Below are 23,288 nucleotides of genomic sequence, written 5' to 3'. Positions count from 1 at the left end.
CTTTAAGCCAACTTTTTCACTCTCCTCTTTCACTTTCATCAAGAAGCTTTTTAGTTCCTCTTCACTTTCTGCCATAAGGGTGGTGTCATCTGCATATCTGAGGTTATTGATATTTCTCCCGGTAATCTTGATTCCAACTTGTGCTTCTTCCAGCCCAGCATTTCTCATGATGTACTCTGCATATAAGTTAAATAAGCAGGGTATTACCTAAATCAAATCCCTTATGATTATACAGTGGAAGTGAGAAATAGATTTAAGGGACTGGATCTGATAGTCAGAGTGCCTGATGAACTATGGACCGAGGTTCGTGACATTGTACAGGAGACATGGATCAAGACCATCCCCATGGAAAAGAAATGCAAAAAAGCAAAATGGCTGTCTGAGGAGGCCTTACAAATAGCTGTGAAAAGAAGAGAAGTGAAAAGCAAAGGAGAAAAGGAAAGATATAAGGATCTGAATGCAGAGTTCCAAAGAATAGCAAGGAGAGATAAGAAAGCCTTCCTCAGTGATCAATGCATAGAAATAGAGGAAGACAATAGAATGGGAAAGACTAGAGATCTCTTCAAGAAAATTAGAGATACCAAGGGAACATTTCATGCAAAGATGGGCTCAATAAAGGACAGAAATGGTATGGACCTAACAGAAGCAGAAGATATTAAGAAGAGGTAGCAAGAATACACAGAAGAACTGTACAAAAAAGATCTTCATGACCCAGATAATCACGATAGTGTGACCACTGACCTAGACCCAGATATCCTGGAATGTGAAGTCAAGTGGGCCTTAGAAAGCATCACTAAGAACAAAGCTAATGGAGGTGATGGCATTCCAGTTGAGCTATTTCAAATCCTGAAAGATGATGCTGTGAAAGTGCTGCACTCAATATGCCAACACATTTGGAAAACTGAGCAGTGGCCACAGGCCTGGAAAAGGTCAGTTTTCATTCCAATCCCAAAGAAAGGCGATGCCAAAGAATGCTCAAACTACTGCACAATTGCACTCATCTCACACGCTAGTAAAGTAATACTCAAAATTCTCCAAGCCAGGTTTCAGCAGTATGTGAACCATGAACTTCCAGATGTTCAAGCTGGTTTTAGAAAAGGCAGAGGAACCAGAGATCAAATTGTGAACATCCATTGCATCATCGAAAAAGCAAGAGAGTTCCAGAAAAACATCTATTTCTGCTCTATTGACTATGCCAAAGCCTTTGACTATGTGGATCATAATAAACTGTGGAAAATTCTGAATGAGATGGGAATACTAGACCACCTGACCTGCTTCTTGAGAAAGCTATATGCAGGTCAGGAAGCAACAGTTAAAACTGGACATGGAACAACAGACTGGTTCCAAATAGGAAAAGGAGTCCTTCAAAGCTGTATATTGTTCTACACTTTAGTTTTGTCAAACATATATTTAATATTTTTTAAAATAATATGACTTCCATGCCCTTTATTTTTTCTTTTTATTCTTTCTTTCTCCCTCCCTTTCTCTCTTCATTCCTTCCTTCTCTCTTCTTGCTCTTCCTTTCTTTTTTTTTCCTCTTCCTCTTCTTTTGTAAATGTTTTGTGTACACTTGTTTGTTTAAAAGAATGTTGGGTGTAGTGTTCTGAACCTGTATTAGATAGTGTTGGTAATAGTTTTATTGGTTAATAAATTTTTAGTTGGTTGTTCTATTACTTACTGACAGCAGTGAAACCTCCAACTCTAATTAAGAATCTGTCAATTTTTCCTCTTGTGTCTCTCAATTTTTGATACCAAGTATTTTGGCGTGCTCAGTTGCTTCAGTCATGTCCCACTCTGTGTGACCCTATGGACTGTAGCCTGTCAGGCTCCTCTGTCCATGGGATTCTCCAAGGCAAGAATACTGGAGTGCATTGTCATGTCCACCTCCAGGGGATCTTCCTGACCGAGGGATCAAGCCTCTGGTATTTTCTGCATCTTCTACCTCGTAGTCTAATTCTTTATTGCTGAGCCACTCAGGAAGCCCACCAAGTATACTGAAGCCATGTTATTAGGTAATTACAAATTCAGGGTTTTTATTTCTTTCTATTGAGTTGACTCTTTAACCATTATGAACTTTCAGTTTATTTAATACTTTTATTATCTTTTATTATTATTTTATTTATTTATTTATTATTTATTTATTTATTATTTTATTATTCTTTAATACTTTTATTATTTTTGACAAAATACATCTATTTTGTCTGATATTACTGTAGCCACATCAGTGTTTGATTAATGTCTTCATGGTTCTTGTTTTCCATATTTTCTTTGAAGCCATCTATGTTTTTTCATTTTTGGTGTATCTCTTGTAAACAGCTCAGATTGGGTCTTATTAAGAGCTATTCTGAAAATCTTTGTCTTTTAACTGGGATGTGCAATGTAGGAGAGGAAAGACCTTCCCTTTCCTTTGCCCTTATTAAGTGTGATAGCTGGGTCTATAAAATAAATTGATAATATGCAGAGTAACAAAGAAAAGATATAAAATTTATTATTTTGAAATATTACATGAAGAGGGACACACAAGAACAAAGTGAATACACAAATAAATAGAATTTGAGAGCTTATATAACATCTTAATCTGGAGAAGAAAATGGCAACCCATTCCAGTATTCTTGCCTGGGAAATGCCATGGACAGGGGAACCTGGCAGGCTACAGTCCATGAGGTTGCAAGAGTCAGAAACGACGTAGTGACCATGCCACCACTGCCCATACCATCTTAATAGGGAAGTAGTGGAGGAGTGTAGTCCACTTAAGAGAGTACATGATTTTTAGGAAAGATGAATGGGCCCTTAGAAGACTAGATGGGAGGTATGATAGTTTATGACAAATTTGTCTGGATGTGGTGTCAACTTTTAGCCTCCTCTGCTATGATAAGAGAGCTTTCCAGGTGGCTCAGTGGTAAGAATTTACCTGCCAATGCAGGAGACACAGGAGGTGTGGGTTTGATCCCTGGGTTGGGAAGATGACCAGGAGAAGGAAGTGGCAACCCACTCCAGTATTCTTGCTGGGTTAATCCCATAGACAGAGGAGCCTGGTGGGCTATGGTCCATGGTGTTGCAAAAGAGTAGGACACAACTGAACACATACACATCTGTGGTAAGAGTCAAACTTTTATGGTTGATGAAATTCCCAGCAAGTTGTCAATGAGGATTGAGTTCTTTATGGAGGATCCATCTTTAGGCAGATAAAGGGAGTTCTTCCTGCAGAAATCATTCTGTGATTTTTCTAACAGTCGGTGTTCTATTTCCTACATTCCTTCTGTGTTTATTAACTGGAATTATTCCATAAGAAGAAGTTGTCTCTTTCCACTTATTATTTAGTTATTTATTTATACTTTTATCTTCTTATTAGTGGCTCACGAGTACTTATTCTTTATGTTATAATCTGATATCATTGTTATTTCTTTCACTGCTCAAATTGTTCCAGCTTTGGCCATTGGGTGATTTGCAGCTGTGTCACTTTGACATGACCAATCCTTTTTTTATATTATTAATTAAGGAAGTAGTATTTCTTTCTGTTTAAGTAGTACAAGTTAACCAGGCTCATTTCGTACTTTTGTATATTTTCTCATCTAGTCTCCAAATAAGCCATTTCTCCAAGGATCTCTCTTTCCTTATTTAGAAACTAATTCATTAGCATGTCAGTAGCTCCTCACCTCAATCTTATATATAGGTTTGCTATATTTATACTCTGCTCATATCCTAGCTTTTTAAAATTAATAACAACAAACTGCTCATGTAGAACTTTTCAACATCCTGCATAGTGCTTTCAGTTACTATAACTTTAGAATATGTACTGCTACCAAGGATACTTTTTAGTTGAATAATGATCTAGAAGACATGCAGTAGGCTAATGGTTTAGTTGAACCAGATTGGTCTTCAAAGTGTATAAAAAAGAGCCAATCCATTGTCAGAGAGATAGTTTACTTGACATTTAGCTACATGACTGACAAAGCGATGAGTTAGTGAACCATGAGGATATCTCTGTGCTTGAAGTCATATACAGTAACAATTAAATATTAATGAATGAATCTTGGATATGATTTTGACACAGATTGATATTTAAGTTAGCAAGAATAAGATGAAAGGAATTGATCTGTGGTCCATCTCTGATGCAGTTACTTTCTGGCACTGTGTCTGGTGAGAATTCACAAGGAGTATGCGAGACTGACTGGGTGTGCTCAATCACGGCCAAGAGAAAAGAAGACATTTCAGAGGAAAAGTAGCTTGCTAACCTTAGAGACTATTGAAGAAATAGAGATAATAACTGTTCATAGACTTCTAACAAAAGCAGAAGGATAGAAGAATTTGAAAACAAATTGAAAGAACAGACAAACAGGATCTTAAGAACAGTTTAACTGTTTACCAACATGCACCTTCAATCAAAAGAGAATGGTTCCTTAGAATATTTAAATTCAGCAGTCATTTTTTTCAGCAGTGATGAGCCAGGCTGTACATGTCAGGTGATGAGACAGGCATGGAGATGTAGTGGGATAGAGTGGAAATGCCTACCATCACACCTTCCTCCCAGTCTCAGCCATTGGTAAGAATATGGTCTCTACTGGATCAGCCAGACTTCCTCTGGGAATATGAATGCTGAACAGAGGTTAAGACAAATCTGTTGGTGCTAAACAATAAAATTCATGAGTTCTACTAGTTAGAGAAAAGCTGTCCTGTTTCCAGTGGAGAGCAATATCTCTCTCAAGGCTGGACACCCCCAGGCATGGCCTTGGCCTGGTGCTCTAAACACAGGTACAGAGATCAAAAGCCCTCTCTGCTTCCTATTTGTTAGGAACTTGCATCTCTGGTCTGAAGGCCCTCTGCTCTGTCCCCTACTGTCCCAGGTCTCCTATCATAATCCTCCTTTATTTTGCTTAGACTTTTATTTAAGACAGGTTTCTTTGAGCTGTTCTTGCTTTTATAGCTGCCAAAATCTTTGACTAAAGAAATTAAAAAGTCTGGCTACAAAACTTAAATGAGAGTCTGCAAGTATGAGGGGAATTTATTTATTTTTACTTGATTCTTTTTAAAAAATATATTGGAGTATAGTTGCTTTATAATGAGGGGAATTTAGAAAGCAAAATAAAATTTACTATCTCAAAAAAACTAATGTATTAGAAATTAAGTACTAGACAGAACTTCAGTACAAGAAGCTCAAGGACTTCAGTACAAGAAGCTCAAGGTGTATTTTGTAGTCACTTAGTAAAGTGAAAGTGAAGTCGCCCAGTCGTCTCTAACCAGGCTCCTCTGTCCATGGAATTCTCCAGACCAGAATACTGGAGTGGGTTGCCATTTCCTTCTCCAGGGGATCTTCCTAACACAGGGATCGAACCCAGGTCTCCCACATTGCAGGCAGACACTTTAACCTCTGAGCCACCAGGGAAGCCCACTTAGTAAAGATGGTTAAAAGATAAGGGTGTTGATTGATTTTCTGACAATCCACATTCCTCTAAATGCTGAATTAGCCTCTACCTGAAAACAGAGGCCAAATCTTCAGTCTAGAATGATCCTGATCCCAGGTTAATTACTCTCTGGGAAGCTTGGAGTCAAGATTGTGGTTGAAGCTTCTTGTTCTGATGCTATGGTCTTGTTTCCCAGTCTCCACTCTGATTACCCAGTTCCCGGTGCCTCATGTGCTCAGAGGCTCAGTTGTGTCTGACCCTTTTGCAACCCCATGGCCTGTAGCCTGACAGGTTTCTCTGTCCATAGGATTTTCCAGGCAAGAATACTGGAATGGGTTGCCATTTCCTCCTCCAGGAAAGCCCTCATCCCTGTTGTTAACAACCTGCCTCTCTGAATTCTGCAACTGTCAATTGTTAGTTCCCTTTTGCTTGATATCTGGCTAGTTTTTAAATTCCCTGATCAGGAATCCTGTTCACAGAAGCCATCCATAGATAAGCATTACCTTACCCGTATCCCTACAATACCCTTCATCATTTAAGGTATTTGTACTCAACTTAGAAGACCATTACAGTCAATTCTGCAGGTTTTGAGTCCTGAAAATGGAAGAATTGCAATCTAAACATAATTAATAGAAGTTGCACATCTTCTGGCATTTAAACAACTCTTCTTTGATGTCCTCGCTTCTGCCCTTATTCTGGATATTTTTGTTGTTGTTTAGATGCTAAGTTGTGTCTGGCTCTTTGCAGCTGCATAGACTGTATCACTCCAGGCTCCTCTGTCCACAGGATTTTCCAGGCAAGAATACTGGAGTGGGTTGCCATTTTCTTCTCCAGGGGATCTTCCCAGACCAGAGATTGAACACTTGTCTCCTGCATTGGCAGGTGGATTCTTTACCACAGAGCCACCAGGGAAGCCCTCTGGATATTTAGGTAAGGTATTAATCAAAATGAAAAAAAGAATCTTGAAGGAGACAAAAGATTCCTTTCACACTGGGAGTATACCAATTTCAACAACACTGCTCTAAATGAACCTGATTTGTGTTTTACCATCGAGAGCTGGTTGTAGTGCTTAGTTTCATTATTATAAGATGATTTCAAAAGGGCAGCACAAATTTGTCTTGTAATAAGATAAGCAGACTTAAGGTCAAGAAGCCACTGCCAAAGGGGTTGTTTGCTGAGAACTGAAGACAAGCTTCCTGTTTCAAATGGTATCTAGGGAAATTTCCATTAACTCCAATGCCAGTAGAATGAAACTGAAATGAGACAGGTAGGTCAGCAACGCTATGCCAGCCTCAAGTAGGTAGAAATATACTTTGTCTCTCCTTTTCTGTCTGCACTTTATCCCAAAATTCAAAGTCTATAGCAAATAAAAAAGCAAAGTAGCCATTTTTTCTTTAGCAAAAGCACATTACTAATTGGGCTCCAAACCCCACACATCACATTCTGGATTCATTATGGGGGCACAGCTCTCAAAACTGATGGGTATGGAAGTGACAAATTATAACCAGGCAGGAGTACTTTGTCCATATAATTAATCCCATAAAACTGAGAGGATACAGGAAGAATCCTCATAGCAGACAGAGAGAGGATTTTAATTGTTCAAAAGGTTCAGAGTATTTAATAAACACTAAGACATTTGTTGTCAGTAGACCTGCCTTGCACTAAATATTAAATATCAGAGAGAAGAAAATAATATAGATCAGAAGCTCAGATCTACATAAAGATCAATGAGAAAATTCAATGAAACTAAAATAAAAACTTTTATTTACTTATTTTTAATTGATCTAATAGATAGGGAGGTACTTGAAGTAAGCACCATCATTTTACCTCCAGCCAGATACAGCTGGGCAATGTCAAGAGCTTTGTACTACATTTAATACATGCAGAATTTCTTCCTAACCATCTCCCATATGCAGTGTGTCTAGTTTTTACCTCTGCAGGGCCTATACATGGAAGCAACAGTAGAGTCATGATCTGTGATGCTGTTTCAGCTATATATAGAAATGAAAAACCAGTGTGATGTAAAACTGATCATCATTAATATCAACTAGTAGTAATATCTATATCTGTCTACTTATGTGTGCTGTTGTTCTGTCACTAAGTCATGTCTGACTCTTTGCGATCCCATGGATTGCAGCACACCAGGCACCAAGGAGTTACCAGGCAAGAATACTGAGGTGGGTTGCATTTACTTGTCCAGGGTATCTTCCCTACCCAGAGATTGAACCCATGTCTCCTGCATTGGCAGGTGGATTCTTTACCACTGAGCTACCAGGAAAGCCCATCTGTACTGTTATTCATGCTTAAATTCCTTTTATGTTGCCATACAGACCTATATGACTGATTAATATTAAATTGAAAGTAAAGAAAGAAAATATAGACCTTTGGGTACGTCAAAGGCACTTTAAAATAGAAATAAGAGTAACTGAAGTTTTAGAAACAAATACTTGTATTTAATAATTTTGATTTTAATTTATTAGAGAACATTATTTTTTTTTAAAGCCTCACCCCCATGGGAATTACTTTACTACCTTTTATCTGAATTCATTGGATATATATTTCTTCACAGGAGCACATTGTACACTATGGGTTCCATGTAAATGAAACACATTTTGATATGTCTGTGATGATGGTTTGAGGATGTGTTTTTGAATGATTTTCAGTCTAGAGATCAGTGTGCACCAAGATGCTCTTTGGGTGGTTCTCTAAACAAAAAAGATCTTCATGACCCAGATAACCACAGTAGTGTGATCACTCACCTAGAGCCAGACATTCTGGAATGTGAGGTCAAGTGGGCCTTAGGAAGCATCACTAAGAACAAAGCTACTGGAGGAGATGGAATTGCAGTCAAGCTATTTAAAATCCAAAAAGGTGATGCTGTGAAAGTGCTGCAGTCAGTATGCCAGCAAATTTGGAAAACTCAGCAGTGGCCACAGGACTGGAAAAGGTCAGTTTTCATTCCAATCCCTAAGAAAGGCAATGCCAAAGAATGCTCAAACTACCACACAATTGCACTCATCTCACATGCTAGCAAAGTAATGCTCAAAATTCTCCAAGCCAGGCTTCAACAGTACATGAACCATGAACTTCCAGATGTTCAAGCTGGTTTTAAAAAAGGCAGAGGAACCAGAGATCCGATTACCAACATCAATTGGATCACCGAAAAAGCAAGAGAGTTCCAGAAAAACATCTACTTCTGCTTTATTGACTATGCCAAGCCTTTGACTGTGTGGATCACAACAAACTGTGGAAAATTCCGAAAGAGATGGGAATACCAGACCACCTGACCTGCCTCCTCAGAAATCTGTATGCAGGTCAAGGAGCAACAGTTGGAACTGGACATGGAACAACAGACTGATTCCAACTAGGAAAAGGAGTATGTCAAGGCTGTGTATTGTCACCCTGCATATTTAACTTATATGCAGAGTGCATCCTGAGAAATGCTGGGCTGGATGAAGCACAAGCTGGAGTCAAGATTGCTGGGAGAAATATCAATAACCTCAGATATGCAGATGACACTACCCTTATGGCAGAAAATGAACTAAAGAGCCTCTTGATGAAAGTGAAAGAAGAGAGTGAAAAAGTTGGCTTAAAACTCGACATTCAGAAAACTAAGATCATGGCATGTGGCCCCATCACTTCATGGCAAATAGAAGAGGAAAAAATGGAAACAGTGAGAGACTTTAGTTTTTGGGGGGGGCTCCAAAATCACTGCAGATGGTGACTTCAGCCATGAAATTAAAAGACGCTTGCTCCTTGGAAAAAAAACTATGTCCAGCCTAGACAGCATATTAAAAAGCAGAGACATTACTTTGCCAACAAAGGTCTGTCTAGTCAAAGCTATGGTTTTTCCTGTAGTCATGTATGGATGTGAAAGTTGGACTATAAAGAAAGCTGAGCACTGAAGAATTGATGCTTTTGAATTGTGATGTTGGAGAAGACTCTTGAGAGTCCTTTGGACTGCAAGAAGATCCAACCAGACCATCCTAAAAGAAATCAATCCTGAATATTCATTGGAAGGACTGATGCTGAAGCTGAAACTCCAGTACATGGCTACCTGATGTGAAGACCTGACTCATTTGAAAAGACCCTGATGCTGGGAAAGATTGAAGGCAGGAGGAGAAGGGGATGACAGAGGATGAGATGGTTGGATGGCATTACCAACTCAATGGAGAGGAATTTGAGTAAACTCTGGGAGTTGGTGATGGACAGGGAAGCCTGGCGTGCTGCAGTCCATGGGGTTGCAGAGTTGGACAGACTGAGTGAGTGAACTGGACTGAACTTCCCTATTATCTCCATCAGCTACACCACTCACTACTGACTTCCACTTGTTTGATATAAAACTAACAGGTTTTTAGTCTGATCATCAAAAAAGCAAGAAAGTCCCAGAAAAGCATCTATTTCTGCTTTATTGACTATGCCAAAGCCTTTGACTGTGTGGATCACAATGAACTGTGGAAAATTCTGAAAGAGATGGGAATACCAGACCACCTGACCTGCTTCTTGAGAAACCTATATGCAGGTCAGGAAGCAATAGTTAGAACTGGACATGGAACAACAGACTGGTTCCAAATAGGACAAGGAGTACGTCAAGGCTGTATATTGTCACCCTGCTTATTTAACTTCTATGCAGAGTACATCATGAGAAACGCTGGGCTGGAAGAAGCACAAGCTGGAATCAAGATTGCTGGGAGAAATATCAATAACCTCAGATATGCAGATGACACCACCCTTATGGCAGAAAGTGAAGAGGAACTAAAAAGCCTCTTGATGAAAGTGAGAGAAGAGAGTGAAAAAAGTTGGCTTAAAACTCAACATTCAAAAAACTAAGATCATGGCATCTGGTCCCATCACTTCATGGGAAATAGATGGGGAAACAGTGGAAACAGTGGCTGACTTTATTTTTTGGGGCTCCAAAATCACTGTAGATGGTGATTGCAGCCATGAAATTAAAAGACGCTTACTCCTTGGAAGGAAAGTTATGACCAACCTAGACAGCATATTAAAAAGCAGAGACATTACTTTGCCAACAAAGGTCCGTCTAGTCAAGTCTATGGTTTTTCCAGTGGTCATGTATGGATGTGAGAGTTGGACTGTGAAGAAAGCTGAGCACCGAAGAATTGATGCTTTTGAACTGTGGTGTTGGAGAAGACTCTTGAGAGTCCCTTGGACTGCAAGGAGATCCAACCAGTCCATTCTAAAGGAGATCAGTCCTGTGTGTTCATTGGAAGGACTGATGCTAAAGCTGAAACTCCAGTACTTTGGCCACCTCATGCGAAGAATTGACTCATTGGCAAAGACCCTGATGCTGGGAGGGATTGAGGGCAGGAGGAGAAGGGGACGACAGAGGATGAGATGGCTGGATGGCATCACTGACTCAATGGACGTGAGTCTGAGTGAACTCCGGGAGTTGGTGATGGATAGGGAGGCCTGGCGTGCTGCGCTTCATGGGGTCGCAGAGAGTCGGACATGACTGAGCGGCTGAACTGAACTGAAGCACTCTGGAAATGGAGTTTCAGAAAAGTCATCACACTCTGCCCACCACACCAACCAATCATTGCAAGATTTTCTTATTAATTCTACAGAAAATGACTGTCTGAGGTTATTTTAAGAAAGGAGTACATAATCCATCCTTCAGAAATGATTTGCAATAAGCAATTGCTGTAGTCAAGTAGAGAGCAGTGTCCTTGTAGCTTTTAATAGGATATTTTGTCTTGCTTAATAGTGCCAAAGATGTTGTGGATGAATCTGCAAATCATGGCTGTTTAATAGAATAGTGCAGGTTTGATGATTTCAATCAATGGAGTAATGACTTCTAATTCTTGGCATGAGTTTTCCCTAGAACTTAATGAAATGGACAATATTATTCCTTTGTTCTGGTTTCTACAAGAGAATATGTGACTGGGAGCTTTCTAATCTTTTTCATAAATTTTCTTTTTCTCAGATAATTGATAGTTCAGTCCTTTTGGATTTTTGATAAGAAAATATGATTGGTAAATTGTGAAGAAGACAGAAGGAAAGATGACAGAAAAAATGGAACCAATAGAGGTAAGTAATCAGTACAGTTTACAAGAGCTAAGTTTGTCATAGGAATGCAAAGAAGAGGTTAGTTCACTGATAGAATTAAATAGGGTATGGAGAGCCAATACAGTAAACACACACGCCCAAATGTTAGCCCTCAAAAAGCAAAGACTATTTTTCTTTTCTGTTATATTAACTCCTTGTCTCCAGTGTCTACAACTCTGATATCAGATCAAGTCACTCTTTGGGCTTTGATGTCTACATTTATAAAGTCATTTTCTGCTTAAGCGAATTTTGAAAATAGAAATTCTAGGATTGAGACTGAGACTTCCCTTTGAAGAGGCAAAGGCTAAAGTCAAAATAAAGATGATCACATTTTAATTTTAGGAGATACAATTTCTTTTCACATTTAACATCTCTTCTATCAGAATGCATCTTGGAATCAAAGCATGTCATACTTGAATTGACAGTTTAAAAAAAAACTGTTGCTGGAATATCAAATAAGAGTGCATCTTATAATTGACAAGGTCTTAGAAGTGGTGAAATAGGTTTTTTTTGTAGTGTGTGATATTTCTTTGCAGAGAAACTTACTAATTTTTTACCTTTTTTCTGCGGCTGCTGAGATAGTTACCTGATCATTTATTTCAGTTTGAGTTTTCTGAGTTTGAAGGTGGACTCATTAGCCAGGTAAGTGCACATCCGTCTCACTCAATGTGTGGTACCGAGCATCAGCTGACTAAAGCCTCTGTCTAGGCTCTCCAACAGATTCTAACTAGTCGTTTTCTGGAAAATTATGTTCAGGATGTTTAGATTGTGTTGCCAGATGTAAAAATCATTAACTGCTTCATCTACTACAATATGGTGAAATGAGATTTATTTAAAGATCACCTGTATATCTTTGTGTACCCTTTATTTATTACTCTCTTATTTTAGGCTTATTGAGATTCCCAAATATGTCTTGATTAGAATCAAGGGCAAAAGACAGATGTGGAAGGGAACAAGTTAAATGGTGAGGAAGGGTGACTGATTTGAAGGATCAGATGAAACAGAGGCACTGAGAGTCTGAAAGCCAAAGAAAGGGTTTAGGATGGCATTAATTATGTAGATGCTTTAGGAAGGTACAGATTTGATGAAAATTTTCTAAGAGATGACATTATTTCAGATATAGTTTTTAATATCTCCTCCTTTGGGTGTAAATATGTTCACATTTTATAGAAAATTTATACATTTGTAATACAATTTAATTAAATAACATACAATTTGCTGTCAGCCAGTAGTCTCCATCGTTCTGTTTTCAATAGAATTGCCCTTTCTGCTAGTTTGGAAATGACATTTTATTTTTCTCTAAGTTAATAGAAAATTATCTGATCTTGCAGGGCAATTTTATTTTTTCATAAAACAGTTACAGTTCACTTAAACAATTAATTTGAGTCTTAGTTTTGATGCACTTTTCATCCTATGCTTTATTTTTCCTCTTTTGTTAAAATGCATGTGCTTCTTCCATGATAGGTGGGTAGGAAGCTATGAACAGTTTGAGCCAGAAAAGAGAGTTTTGACTCTCCAACTAATTTAAAAAATGAGAAAAAAATCATTTATTTCTATTTTTTCTGACTTTTTTCCATGTTAGAGAAAAGCCAGAAGAAAATTATTCCATTATTAGGTGGAATAATGTGTTAAAAAATAGTAGAGAGGTTTTGGGAAATTTGTATATTCAGAGATACTTCAGATATAAGAGAACTCCTCAGATCTGCTGAACTCTTGCAACGTGATACTAAGTGCTATGTATCTTGTTAATACTCTCTATACTAATCTTCTTATTTAATCTTCAGATAACTTTTTATGCTCAATGTTAATATCATGCTAACTTTAGACAAATAGAGATGAGAATTTAAGTAACTTTGCCAATTTGTGTAACTATTGCTAGAGTAAGGATTTGAGATGAGGTTTATTTTACTCCCAAGTTCCTCCTTGTATTATTCTATACAATGTTATCTATCAGCAGGAGAGTTACTAAAGAATTTAAACATGGAAATGGCATTATTGAATTTCCGTGTTGAGATATTGCCCCAGTAGCAGTTTAGAGACAGATTTGATGTAAGGCAATAACAGAGGAAACAAATCTTAAAAGCCAGTAAGAAAATAAATTGGGAAAGATGACGATGCATGCATTAGAGGAGTAGTAATAATTGTTGTTGTTCAGTTCCTGGTAGTGTCCAACTCTTTGTGACCCCGTGGACTGCAGCACACCAGGCTTCCCTGCCCTTCACTTTCCTGAAGTTTGCTCAAACTCATGTTCACTGACTCAGTGATGCCATTCAACCATCTCATCCTCTGTTGTTCCTTTCTCCTCCTGCCTTCAGTCTTTCTCAGCATCAGGGTCTTTTCTAATGAGTTGGCTCTTCACATCAGGTGGACAAAGTATTGGAGCTTCAGCTTCAGCATCAGTCTTTCCAGTGAATAGTCAGGGTTGATGTCCTTTAGGATTGACTGGTTTGATCTCCTTGCTGTCCAAAGAACTCTCAAGTGTCTTCTCCAATTTGAAAGCATCAATTCTTCAGCACTCAGCCTTCTTTATAGTTGAACTTTCACATTTGTACATGACTACTGGAAAAATTATAGCTTTGACTATACAGACCTTTGTTGGCAAAGTGATATCTCTGTTTTTTAATACACTGTCTAGGTTTGTCATAGCTTTTCTTCCAAGAAGCAAGCATCTTTTAATTTCATGGCTGCAGTTACCATCAACAATGATTTTGGAGCCCAAGAAAATAAAATCTGTCACTGTTTCCATTGTTTCCCCATCTTTATGCCATGAAGTGATGGGACCGGTTGCCATGATCTTAGTTTTTTGAATGTTGAGTTTTAAGCCATCTTATTCACTCTCCTCTTTCTCTTTCATCAAGAGGCTCTTTAGTTCCTCTTTGCCTTCTGCCATAAGGATAGTATCATCTGCTTATCTGAGGTTGTTGATATTTCTCCTGGCAATCTTGATTCCAGCTTGTGCTTCATCCAGCCTGGCATTTTGTGCAATGTACTCTGCATATAAGTTAAATAAGCAGGATATACAATGTACTCTGCATATAAGTTAAATATAGCCTTGACATACTCCTTTCTCAATTTTGAACCAGTCCATTTTTCCAAATTCAGTTCTAACTGTTGCTTATTGACCTGCAGACAGGTTTCTCAGGAGGCAGGGAAGGTGGTCTGTTATTCCTATTTCTTTTAAGAATTTTCACAGTGTGTTGTGATCTACCCTGTCAAAAGCTTCATTGACTTCATAGTCAATGAAGCAGAAGTAGATGTTCTTCTGGAATTCTATTGCTTTTTCTATGATCCAGTGGATTTTGACAGTTTGACCTCTGGTTGCTCTGCCTTTTCTAAATCCAGCTTGTATATCTGGAATTTTTCAGTTCACAAACTGTTGAAGACTAGCTTGCAGGATTTTGAGCATTACCTTAGTAGCAGGTGAAATGAGTGCAATTGTGCAGCAGTTTGAACATTCTTTGGCACTGTCCTTCTTTGGGATTTAAATGAAAACTAACCTTTTCCAGTAGTAATAATAATGATATTAATAGTAATTGTCAGTAATAAATGTTACCTGTACTATGTTAAATAATAGTATTTGTAAATAACAAAAGACTAGGTGATTTAGACAGTCCTCTATGGAGGGTAATTGAAAGCTGGATTAAACAATAAAAAAATTCTACTTAAACAGCCTTCAGAGAACCAATGAAGAAACACCAGCTCAGAATTCCAGGGAAAAAGGAAACCAAGTCTGGAATATCCTGGGTCCACATCCTCTTGAGGTGTTGATAATTCTGTGGTAGTGATGAAAGGCTGAGTTTTGCTTTTGAAAGTCCCAGAGAGCTAGTGTAATAGGGTTTGGAGTCCAAGTCTGCCAAATCAATGGCCCTGTGAATTTCCATTACTTTTAATTGGAACCTGAAAAACTATACGTTTGAAGAAAATGTGAATCAGAAGTGGTTGGACTGGGGGCTTATCTGGTGACTCAGCGGTGAAGAGTCCGACTGCCAATGCAGGAGATATTACATGCCCTGGAGCAACTAAGTTCATGTGCCCGAAGTATGGGGCTGTGCTCTAGAGCCCGGGAGCTGCAGCTACTGAGCCCTTCTGCTGCAACTACTGTAGCCTGCGTGCCTGGAGCCTGTGCTCTGCGACAGAGAAGCCACTGCAATAAGAAGCTACACAGCACAACTAGAGAGCAGTCCCCGCCCTCCCCACTCCCCCACCCCTCCCCACCCCTCCCCACCCCTCCCCACCCCTCCCCACCCCCCACCTCCCGGTGCCCCCCACCCCCACCTGAGAAAAGCACGCACAGCAATGAAGACCCAGCACAGCCAAAAATAAAATAAATTAATTAAAAAAAGTTTTTTAAAAAGAAGTAGATGAACCTTTGCAGGGACTGCCGCTCAACTTGGAATCGTTTTGATCTTCAGAATTGAATTGAGGTGAGCTCAGATTGCCATTCCATTCTGGTATCTAACAAAAACAGCATGATTCCTCTCTGGAGAATGGTGAGATTCTAGGCTTTGAGTAATTTCCACAGCAATTTTACAAATATAATGCCTGACGTAAAAAAGGAGACAAGACATCATGAATGACACAGCAAAAGCAGACTAGAAACAGATTTACCAAGTACCCTAGATCATAAAGGTGAAGGGCTTTAAAATAATTCATCTTCTTTTCAAGAGTAAAAAAGAAATGATTGAAAATTTTGGAGAGAACTATTAACTACTTCTAAAGCTCAAAAATTTATAATTGAAAACTATAGTGTTGTTAATTAAGATATTAAACGATGGTTTCTAAGAAAAGATGCAATGCAACTGAAGAAGGAATTCAGAATTAGGAATGTAAATCAGAAGGAAAAAGAGGAAAATATGGAAGAGATCACATAATGATGTAGTGAGAAAAGCCTAAACTTTGCTTTGGAATTGCAGAAGGAAAGGAGAGAAAAATCAGACACATGTACTATTTGAAGAAATGATTGCTGATATGAGTCAAATTATTAGAGGACATCATGCAGTAGATCTAAGAACTCTCATTAAGTCCAAGTAAATTAAATGGCAAAAAACAAATTAATAGTATCCATCTTTTAGCAGTGTGCTTTGGTGTGTATTTTACAAAGAGCTTGGAGGGAACATCAGAAAGTAGTACTTTTCAAAGGTCATACTGTGTAGTTGCCTTACTGAGTTTTCACTTTGGCCATGGCAGGTGTTTACCTCATATGAATCTCATATTTTAAACCTGTAGTCACTTTAGCTAAGGTAAGCTGAAGAAACTTGGGGATATTGAATGTTCATTCACTTGTATGTTATAGAGACCCAGGATTGTATTCTGAGAAAAAGCCCATTACAGTCAGCAGATAGTCCCTTCAGTTCAGTTCACTTCAGTCACTCAGTTGTGTCCGACTCTTTGTGACCCCATGAATTGCAGCACACCAGGCCTCCCTGTCTATCACCAACTCCCGGAGTTCACTCAGACTCACATCCATCGAGTCAGTGATGCCATCCAGCCATCTCATCCTCTGTCATGCCCTTCTCCTCCTGCCCCCAATCCCTCCCAGCATCAGAGTCTTTTCCAATGAGTCAGCTCTTCACATGAGGTGGCCAAAGTACTGGAGTTTCAGCTTTAGCATCATTCCTTCCAAAGAACACCCAGGGCTGATCTCCTTCAGAATGGACTGGTTGGATCTCCTTGCAGGCCAAGGGACTCTCAAGAGTCTTCTCCAACACCCGATATTTGGCAAAACTAATACAATTATGTAAAGTTTAAAAATAAAATAAAATTAAACAAACAAACAAACAAACAAACAAACAAAAAGCAATTCTTTGGCCCTCAGCTTTCTTCACAGTCCAACTCTCACATCCATACATGACCACAGGAAAAACCATAGCCTTGACTAGACGGACCTTTGTTGGCAAAGTAATGTCTCTGCTTTTCAATATGCTATCTAGGTTGGTCATAACTTTCCTTCCAAGGAGTAAACGTCTTTTAATATCATGGCTGCAGTCACCATCTGCAGTGATTTTGGAGCCCCCCCAAATAAAAGTCTGACACTGTTTCCTCTGTTTCCCCATCTATTTCCCATGAAGTGATGGGACCAGATGCCATGATCTTCATTTTCTGAATGTTGAGCTTTAAGCCAACTTTTTCACTCTCCACTTTCACTTTCATCAAGAAGCTTTTTAGTTCCTCTTCACTTTCTGCTGCTAGTCTCTTAGCTTGACTCAAACTGACTTTTTAATCCAGGATTGTGGCTAGTTTATCATCTCACTCTCTTAGAGATTCACAATATTTCTTTTGACTTTTCTTTTTTTTTCTGAAGGGAAATAGAATTTGGCAGGATTTTCTGTGTTGATTAGAGTGTTGAAGAAGAGACAAAAAGTGTTATGGGAGACCCAATGAGCCAGTAACCAAATAAAAATATAATAAAAGTTTTCGTAGGCTTCCTCATGTAAAGAGCTTGTTCTAGTAACTGAAATACAAACAAAAAATTTCAAAGAATTTTGGTCTAAGATGGGAAGAGTCCTTCCACCCAGCAGGAGATGTTTGGGGTAAATGTGTGAATGGTGTGTCAAGAAATGAAGTCTTATACTCTCAACAGTCAAGATTCTATAATAAATTGATGAGGCTTGTAATACACGGAAACTAGGAAGTGATTCATGTGAATTATGCAAATATAAACCATTTAATATTTTTCCTTATTTTCGTAAATGTAAAAATCAACATATACACATCTTGTATTTCCTAAAAAATATTTGATTTCTCCTTCTAACATTTACTGTGGTTGGAAGAACAGCATTTTTCAAAAATGAAAAGTTCAAGAAACATACTTAATGAAGGGAACAATAGCTCAATTAAGTGCAACAGAGAAATGACTGCTTAATAGAAATAAATGAAGCCAGATTCCATTTGCACTTCAGATGTTGGTAGGAAGCATTATTTTCTGAATTGATTTTATTGAAAACTGCCAGAAGCAATTTTTCAATGAAGTATTTTATGCTGATGGCATTTACTCCTTACTGTACCTTCCCCAAACCTTAATAGTATTGGACATGTATCCTCTGACCTAAGGTTATTTTTCTTAGGTATTTGAATCTCAATGTCTCTGAGTTAACCGTATTTAACAGTATTTAGTTACCTGAAAGTAAAATAAGGTTGAGGTATAGTTAAACTTCATAAATAATCTATAGCAGCTTTATTAGGAAAAATAAACTATTGCTGCCATAGGTTTTAGAAAAATTGTGTGAAATTGCAGGAGTCAGTAAACACTGTACTCTGTCTTATTCTTGAAAACAAATTATTTCAGTATTCTTTGAATAGTTAAAAGGCCCTTTTCAAGAGTAATCTTCCAAAAGAAGACCCCCCCCCCCTTTCCTTTTATTACTTAAGGTGAGTTACCTTAGAGTTTCTCCAGGTAGCCATGTTCCTATTGGTGTGTGTAGAAGACACCAGAATATCTTGGGGAATAAAGTAAAAAGCACAATTAAGTTGTGAGATAAAGGCTCATTAAAGAACTCAGTTGAAGAAATGGCATCTCTATTACACACAAATTGCTTCTAGGCCCTAAATAAGCTCCCTCTGTGTGAAAAAAACAAATCAGTCATGTTGATTTTGTGAACATTTATCTTTAGTTCTTTAGTGCAATTAGAGAAAGTAGGAAGGCTGCTCTACTTCAGATGAAAGACATGAAAAATCTCCACTCTTTTGTGTTTTCATAAATTAGAATGTATTTAAGTGACATAGGACAAACAGAACCTCTTACCAAGTTCAATATTATTTATCGTCAGCTTTGCTTCTCAAAGGAAAAATTTGAGTGATGTAAAATTTTGATGCCACATGTGAATTTTGAGAATGTTAGACCCATCAGACTTTATGTCAATATCACCTTTAAAATTGTCATCTTTAAGATTTTGTCTATTTATCAAATTAATCATACCTTAGAGCTATGAAAAGGTTTAAAAAAGAAAACTTAGGGCCTTGATGAATAAAGAAAATAATTATTGAGGAAGTTACTTACTATGAAGGGCTGGTCATGTAAACAAAGGGGCTTTTTTAATTGACAAATGACTATATTTTCTTTCAGTTCAGTTCAGTTCAGTCGCTCAGTCATGTCTGACTCTTTGCCACCCCATGAATCGCAGCACGCCAGGCCTCCCTGTCCATCACCAACTCCCGGAGTTCACCCAGACTCACAACCATAGAGTCAGTGATGCCATCCAGCCATCTCGTCCTCTGTCGTCCCCTTCTCCTCCTGCCCCCAATCCCTCCCAGCATCAGAGTCTTTTCCAATGAGTCAACTCTTCGCATGAGGTGGCCAAAGTACTGGAGTTTCAGCTTTAGCATCATTCCTTCCAAAGAAATCCCAGGGCTGATCTCCTTCAGAATGGTGGATGATGAATTTTTAACAGTTATTATACTCCTTTTAAATGGAAAATGAAGGAATGTAGTCATTGTTCTGTGATGAGATGACAAAACAAATTAGAAGTTCTATAATAGTAACATAATTTTGCAAGAAAAACCCACTGTCCTTTATTTTAGCTTATAAGATAAGTTCACTGGAAATGGAAAACTCTTTGTTCTACATATTCTTAAACTCAATATTTGGTTTCAAGGAGAAACATAACAAGCAATTAATATTGTGAAAGCACATGGAAATCTATAATGATATAATCAGGGTATTTAGTTTCTGCCAGGTTAAATTAAGTTACCACATAACAATACAGTAGAATCTTATTTACAGGTGGTAATAAAAAAATATTCAAGTTCTGTTATTTTGTTTTTTCCTCATACAAATTATTTTAAATTTTCAGTGGATGATTTCCCTTGAAATTTCCCCTTTGGTGTTAAGCACTTGAGTTTGGGACCAGCAGATGCAAACTATTATATATAGAATGGATAAGCAACAAGGTCCTATTGTATAGCACAAGGAACTCTGTTTAATATCCTGTAATAAACTATAATGGAAAAGGAAAAAAACAAGAAATGAAACCCCAAACCAACTCAGTTCTAATGTTTTTGACAACTTTCCTAAAACTTGTATAGGACCTTTGCATTTGGAATCAACTGTAAATTCATGGATCTCTTCCAATTCTCAGATTATGATGTGAGTTGGCAATTCAGAGGATACACTTGGAATGCTTTTGAATTTAAATCTTTATAAGGAAGAAATATCAATAACTTCAGATATGCATATGACACCACCTTTATGGCAGAAAGTGAAGAGGAACTAAAAAGCCTCTTGATGAAAGTGAGAGAAGAGAGTGAAAAAAGTTGGCTTAAAACTCAACATTCAAAAAACTAAGATCATGGCATCTGGTCCCATCACTTCATGGGAAATAGACGGGGAAACAGTGGAAGCAGTGGCTGATTTTATTTTTTTGGGCTCCAAAATCACTGTAGATGGTGATTGCAGCCATGAAATTAAAAGACACTCCTTGGAAGGAAAGTTATGAGCAACCTAGACAGTATATTAAAAAGCAGAGACATTACTTTGCCAACAAAGGTCCATCTAGTCAAGGCTATGGTTTTTCCAGTGGTCATGTATGGATGTGAGAGTTGGACTGTGAAGAAGGCTGAGCGCCGAAGAATTGATGCTTTTGAACTGTGGTATTGGAGAAGACTCTTTAGAGTCCCTTGGACTGCAAGGAGATCCAACCAGTCCATTCTGAAGGAGATCAGCCCTGGGATTTCTTTGGAGGGAATGAATCTAAAGCTGAAACTCCAGTACTTTAGCCACCTCATGCGAAGAGTTGACTCACTGGAAAAGACTCTGCTGCTGGGAGGGATTGGGAGCAAGAGGAGAAGGGGACGACAGAGGACGAAATGGCTGGATGGCATCACTGACTCGATGGACATGAGTCTGAGTGAACTCTGGGGGCTGGTGATGGACAGGGAGGCCTGGCGTGCTGTGGTTCATGGGGTCGCAGAGAGTTGGACACGACTGAGCGACTGAACTGAACTGAAGAATGATTTGGAGTTCTAGTAGATTAGTGACCTTTAACAACCTGATTGCATTTTTTTTCAATAAATATGTTCTATAGTACAATCATGGTTGGTTGAATCAATTCTATAAGATGAAAAACTCCCAGAGATGTACTGAATAGCAAGCACAATGCTTATAGTTAACAGTACTGCATTGTGTACTTAAAAATGTCACCAAAAGGATAGATCTTAAGTTGTATTCTTATCACAAACTACAGTAATAATAATAAATAAAAGGTGCTGGAAGAAACTTAGAGGTGAGTGGTATGTTTATGGTATCAAGTTGTTACATAGCTTATTGAATGTCAGCCATATCTCAATAAAATTGGTTTAAAAATATTTCTGAGGCGATGAAAGAGTGTTAAGAATGACCTAAGCGAGAGAAGAGAACTGTAGAAGAATTAAATTTCCCTAACATTTTAGATAGAGAACATCTGGATGTCACACTTGGCCCAGATTTTACACTTAGTCATATTTGGTTTGATTTGTTTTATTCCAACTTTTATAGTTAATATGCAATTGAATTAAACAGATATGGTTGAAAGACTAAAAAAGAAAAAAAGTTCTGTTAGGAGAAATCCAAATAAACATTAATATTTCAAATCCCTGAGCATCAGAGAAAAGACATCAAAATCAGGTTAATTTGAGAAAGCTCTGCCTGTATATAAGGTTAAAGAGTCAACTTCAAGACAGCCAATAATGTAGGAGTCCTGATTACTTTGGACAAAATTATTTCACAGGGGAACAAAGAGGGCAAAGTTAGAATCTAAAATTAAAGGGACAAGTCAGAGCAAGAAGCTCCAAATAAAAATGACAAAACACAAAATAGAAACAAAATAGCACTGGGCAGCTGTGTCACACCAACAAGGTTGCTTTACTTGGTGAGTTAATAACTTGGTCCTTTGGGCAAGCCGAAGGCCCTTTGCCATGCTGGTAAGGACACACCTTGGTCCTTATTCTGCCAGTAATTCCCTGCTGCCTTCAATATCCTGCCTAGGGACAAACGCATCATAAGGGATTTATCATTCCACAAAGCTGTCAAAATTCAGGAGGAAGACAAGGACATTAAAGGTCATCTTGTTCAACCTCAGGATTTTAGAGATGAAATAAATGAGGACTGGAGGTTAAAAGGCTTAAGGCTTTCCAAATCAGGACTAGAACTCAGGTATCTTTATTGTTTTATACAGAAACATCAGTTGAATATCATCCAAGATTCCTGGAACAGAGAGTATTTCTAGTCTATTTAAACGAATTTTTTTTAAAGGGTGAAATTTCTGCAAAAAGGCATTTTTAGTGCATCTGATTCAACCATGCCAAAAGTTGATAGACTGTGAAAATATTAGAATAATCAACAGGGAAGAATTTAGATTGTCTTCTATGAATTATACAGTCACAGCTCAAATAAATTTTTATTCTACATCATCATTTTTTAGGCTGAAATAATGGATATTTATTTTTGGTTTCTTTGTTGAGTTTTCTACTTAATCTGTTAAAAGAAAATGGACTCTGTTTCCAGAGTCTGAATTTTAGAGCTGTTTGAATTTTTGAAGTGATTCTACCATGAGCCAGAAATGTGGCCTTGGGTAAGGCATCTAATCAATTTGTGTAATAATTCAGTAACTACCTCTGTAAAATAGGACTAATAATAGGATGTGAAGGGTGAGTTCATATATGTCAAGGGTTTAATACAAAGCCTGGTTAAGAGTCATCACTAGGTAAGCGGTAGTTATTGATACAAATACTGCCCATTGGTAGTATCATCATGTTTTATGCATTTTCTTTCAGAGACTATAATATACTTTTTTAGTATGTAAATTATTTCATGTTTGGAACATTATTTTTTATTTTATTTTTTATTTA

The 23,288-nt window shown here is 37.9% G+C and overlaps 1 long non-coding RNA gene across 1 annotated transcript in view; it reads left to right on the top strand.

Annotated features, from left to right (window-relative positions):
* Window positions 1-11,346: 11,346 nt before the first annotated feature.
* LOC129644634 (uncharacterized) overlaps window positions 11,347-23,288 on the top strand; it is a 42,479-nt gene continuing 30,537 nt past the window's right edge. The window contains exons 1-2 of the long non-coding RNA XR_008710900.1: window positions 11,347-11,450; window positions 12,051-12,110. This is a non-coding gene — a long non-coding RNA (uncharacterized LOC129644634). The remainder of the gene's footprint in view (window positions 11,451-12,050; window positions 12,111-23,288) is intronic.

Source organism: Bubalus kerabau, chromosome 2 (genome assembly GCF_029407905.1).
Source record: "Bubalus kerabau isolate K-KA32 ecotype Philippines breed swamp buffalo chromosome 2, PCC_UOA_SB_1v2, whole genome shotgun sequence".
NCBI classification, from domain to species: Eukaryota; Metazoa; Chordata; class Mammalia; order Artiodactyla; family Bovidae; genus Bubalus; species Bubalus kerabau.
The sequence above is the reverse complement of the archived record's forward strand: the minus strand, read 5'-3'. Positions and strand labels throughout refer to the sequence as shown.